The sequence below is a fragment of the Nicotiana attenuata genome, unplaced genomic scaffold, assembly GCF_001879085.1.
Source record: "Nicotiana attenuata strain UT unplaced genomic scaffold, NIATTr2, whole genome shotgun sequence".
NCBI classification, from domain to species: domain Eukaryota; kingdom Viridiplantae; phylum Streptophyta; class Magnoliopsida; order Solanales; family Solanaceae; genus Nicotiana; species Nicotiana attenuata.
The window spans coordinates 264,832-269,865 of record NW_017670496.1 but is presented as its reverse complement, the minus strand read 5'-3'; positions in this window follow the sequence as shown (position 1 = coordinate 269,865).

The window sequence follows — 5,034 nt, the reverse complement described above, 5'->3', positions numbered from 1 at the left end:
ATTTTGACTTCGGTCAATACGTTTGGGTAAACCGGACCCGGACCCGTGATTTGACGGTCCCGTAGGGTCCGTAGGAAAACATGGTACTTGGGCGTATGCTCGGAATCGAATTCCGAGGTCCTCAGCCCGAGAAATGAATTTTTGAAAGAAATTGTTTTATGAAATTGTTTAAGGAAATTGGAAATGAAATTTGATTAGAACATCTTAGTATCGGGCCCGTATTTTGGTTCCGGCACCCCGTACAGGTCTTATATATGATTTAAGATGTTTCTGTGAAATTTGGTAAAAAACGAACGTCGTTTGACGTGATTCGGACCTAAATTGCTAAAGTTGATGCTTTATGAAGTTTGAGAAAAATCCTTTGATTTTGAGGTTTAATTCGTTGTTATTGAGGTTATTTTGGCGATTTGATCGCACGGATAAGTTCGTATGATGTTGTTGAGTTAGTACGTATGTTTGGTTAGGATCCCCGAGGGCTCGGGATGTGTTTCGGGAAGTTTTGGACTTAAGAAATGTTGCAGATTTTGCTGTTCAGTGCACAGGGAAATTGTTCTTCGCGTTCGCGTGGTCCCACTCGCGAACGCGTAAGGCAAAATTCCCAAGTGCCAGTTTTCTTCTTTGCGAACGCGAAGGTTGAGATGCGAACACGAAGCAGAGGGGGGAGACCCTTCGCGAACGCGTCCCTCCACTTGCGAACGCGTAGGGTTCTGGGGAGGGGACACCAAATTTGTTCATCGCGAACGCGATCCTTGGCACGCGAATGCGAGGGTTTGAGGAGATTCTTCTCCGTGAACGCGAGCCCGCTTACGCGAACGCGAAGGTCTGTGGACCTGACTCATTGCGAACGCGATGAGTCTGTCGCGAACGCGAAGAAGGTTTTTGCCCAGTTATTTGAAAAGACCCAAAACAGTAGCATTTCGGGATTCATTCAAAATTTCATAACTTCTTCATCTTAACTCCAAATTGGGCGATTTTTGAAAGAGGATTTCACCACAAGTTCATAGGTATGTAATCTTAGACTCATTTTCTTCGATCCATTAACACCCATTAGATTTCTAGGCTTAAATTATGAGATTAGGGGTAGAAAATTAGGGATTTGGGTATAGTTAGGGATTTTTGATTAACTGTGATTTAGACCTCGTTTTGGGGTCAAATTCTGAAAATAATTATATATTTGGGCTCGTGAGTGAATGGGAGATTTGATTTTGGTCCGAACCTCGTATTTTGACCAAGCGGGCCCGGGTCAATTTTTGGGCTTTTGGGAAGAATGATTAGAAAGCTATAATTTGGCATTCGAATTGAATTGTTTAGCGTTTATTGATGTTATGAAGTCGAGTATGTATAGATACGATCGATTTGGAGCCGAATTCGAAAGAAAAGGCGGTGCTTGAGGCTTGAGTTGGCCGTGGAAGTTTGAGGTAAGTGTTTGGCCTAACCTTAGCTTGAGGGATTAGGAGTGTGTCCTATTTGCTATTTGTTTTTTCGTTAAGTACGACGTATAGGCATGGTGACGAGTATCTATACGTTGGTGTCGAGCATGACCGTGGGTCTTATATTGTGATTTTTATGACTTCATTGTATTATTCATGCCTCGGTGAAGATTTCTAATTGTGGTGCAAAGTTGTGAAAAGAATTGTGACCTATGATCGTTGAGGAGCGTTGGCTCCAGTTGTATAACGAATTGTGAAAGTATAAGTGATAATTGAACCTCTAGAGAAGTGGCTCGAGTGATAAAGTGAATTGTGAAGTAAAAGTGAGAAAGAGAAGAGATCATTATGTTGCCCCTTGTCGGGCTATTGTTGAGTTGTGGTTCCCTTGTATTGTGTTCTTAATTGATGTTACGGATACTTAAGTTGATTATTCTTTGTGTTAGGTGAGGATTATGGTTATAGCTGAGGTAGTTAGATGTTGGAACAAGTTTGGGTATAGCTGAGGCGGATAGGTGTTTTAACAAGTTTGGGCATAGCTGAGGTAGTTAGGTGTTATGACAAGTTTGGGTATAGCTGAGGTAGTTAGGTGTTGTGACAAGTTTGGGTATAGCTGAGGTAGATAGGTGTGGTAACAAGTTTGGTTATAGCTGTTTCTTTTCCCTTGCCGGGATAGTGTAGACCTTTTGATCCCTTGTCGGGACTCTCGTTATAATTGTAAGTATATATATGGATCGGGTTGCACGCCGCAACAATATTATATATGGATCAGGTTGCACGTCGCAACAATATTATATATGGATCGGGTTGCACGCCGCAACAATATTATATATGGATCGGGTTGCACGCCTGCAACAAGATGTGAAAAGAAAGTGAAACCTGCCTTTGTTTTCCTTATTCTTGTTAGTGGTTGGATTTTTGATTCCTTAATAATTCTCTTGATATTTTGTTTTTACTTGCTATTCCCCGAAGCATGTTTCCCCCTCCCATCTTTATTTGTTTATCTCTGCTTTACTTTTCGCTGTATATTATACAACTGCACAGGTTTATTTGGTAGTCTGGTCCTAGCCTCGTCACTACTTCGCCGAGGTTAGGCTAGGCACTTACCAGCACATGGGGTCGGTTGTGCTGATACTACACTCTGCACTCTTTTGTGCAGACCCCAGTGTTGTAGACTTCGGACCGTAGGTTGGAGGCTATTTCCAGTTCATACAGAGATCCAAGGTAGACCTGCAGGCGTCCGCAGGCCCTTGCGTTTCCTCTATCCTTATTTCCTGTTTCATTTTCCTTATATTCAGAAACAGTGTGTTGATATTTTCTTCAGACTTTGTATGTAGTAAATCTTAGACCGTCTGTGATACTGTGACACCAGTTCTGGGTAGTCGAGGTTCAAACAGTTGTATTAGAAATTCGTGTTCAGATAGCTTATGCCTCCTTTCTTCCGCTTATGTTAAATTACGCTGTTTAAATGTTATTATTATTATTAAAATTGCTAATGAATAAAAATGAGTAAAAAGGATAAATTGTGAAATTAATTGGCTTGCCTAGCTCGTACTAGTAGGCGCCATCACGACTCCCGAGGGTGGGAATCCGGGTCGTGACAGTATGGTTTATTGTCTCAATTTATTAAAACGCGAGATTCTTTTGTGGGTGAGTATCCCTGATAAATTGGATGATAATAATATACATTGGCGTAGTAGTAGCTAGTTGTTGAAATCCTGCATCTGACTTTATATCCGTCACATAAAAGAAGTTACATGAAAGTCTAAGGAAATAATTATCAATGAACTAAATTGTCAATAATTTAATTTATTCGACGTATATCTGAATTTTAACATGGGAAGTTAATTTATTCGACGTGTATCTAAATTCCAATATTTGTTCTAATTACCCTTCAATATTTGTGTTGGAGTTTTTGTGTATCAGCTTCATCATAGTTGCAAAGTGAAGAAGAAAAAGAAACGAAGGGGAAGCGTAGTTTTTTTAGAGATATTTTTGTCTATGTATTACTTTTGCATAGAGCAGTGATTAAATTTCAATTAATTTTAAATTTGTGGCTTATCTTCAATTAGGAGTTGTAAAATTTGCTATTCGTGAATTTCTTTCATTAGCTTAGGAATATTTGTGCAATTTTTTTTTTATTTTGTTTGGTAAGTAAAGTATATTATGTACCGAGGGAAATATGTACAAGTATAATCAGACCCTTTGATGGACAGATGGCCCCAACCTTGGTTCTGGACCAGGTGTGACACTTCTAACCTATTATATCCACCTCCAAACAGTTATTCTATGGATATACATTAAAATCTTGCATAAAACTAGCTAATTTTAGTCTTAGACTACTCCTGTAATGCACTTGCTGGACAATCAATCGTGTGATGTCTTCCACTCTCCTCTTCTCCTGGTTGAATATTCTGCAGTTTCTTTCCTGCCACACTAGTAGATGGCAGCAGCAAGTACTAGTCTATACACCACCCCTCTTGAGTTCCTTCCATTAGCATGCATGAGGGCGTACGAAGAACTTTTTGCAAGCGGTGTCACATTTAAAGAAGGGAACAAATAGCCTAATTACTTATTATTTATTTTCTCCTTACAAATAGAATGGGCGTTATCCCACTGGTTATAAGACATTTTTGTTTAAAGGAGGTGAGGAGTTCAAATCCTGCTTAGGAGGGTCGATCCCTAGACCTAGAAGAAATAAGGCAAGAGCTAAACCACTAGACCAAGAACAAAGTTGTGTCAAGTGGTGTCATTCCTGTCTATATATACGTATTTGATAAAATTTTTGTATTATTTGTATGACATTTGGTAAAATATTTTGACGAAGCGGTGTCACGTGACACCGCTTTACTATACGTGAATCCGCCCCTGCATGATGGTCTATTGAAGTTTCTCATTCCAGCCTTGTACATCTCTGTGGATGTTCTGCCATGTTAGTAGTTTTTTCTATACACTTGTTGAGAATTGATATTTTAAAAAACCAGTACTAATGACATTCTTTTTCATCTTCGCATAGCGGGCATTCTGGATTGGAGTTCATACCCCATTTGATCAGCCTGTCCCTCGTGTAAAGTCTGTTATGTACAGCCAGGTATAAAATGAAGAGCCATTTTGGATATCCTATGTTGTTGCATATCAACCTTTTCCAAAATACTTTTGGAAAATCTCCTCTCAATTTGTTGTAGACATCTCTAATGAAGTATTTTTCTGTATTAAGCTCCTGCTCAATGTTCAAGGCAGCCTCATTCAGATACTTTGCAGCTTGAATAATCTCCTGGATCAGCCATGAGGCTTGTTTACCATTGACAGACCAAACTAATATTTGAGTCATTGTTATATCAACCTAATATAAATAAGCTCTTATTTTCATTTTAGGTATTTTAATGAATTGAAAAAACCAATTAAAGGTTTGATTTTATCTTTAGTTAGATTTAGTTGGTGTTAGTATTTGGGGAATTAAACTCTTCTACATCTTTAGTTTAAGCTACCTTGAATTCATCTATGTATGAATTTCTAGTATAGGTTCTATCTTTTCTTCTTTGAATATTTTTATGATTAAATGCCAATTTAATTATTAACATTATCCTTTCTTTCTCCTGATCCCCCC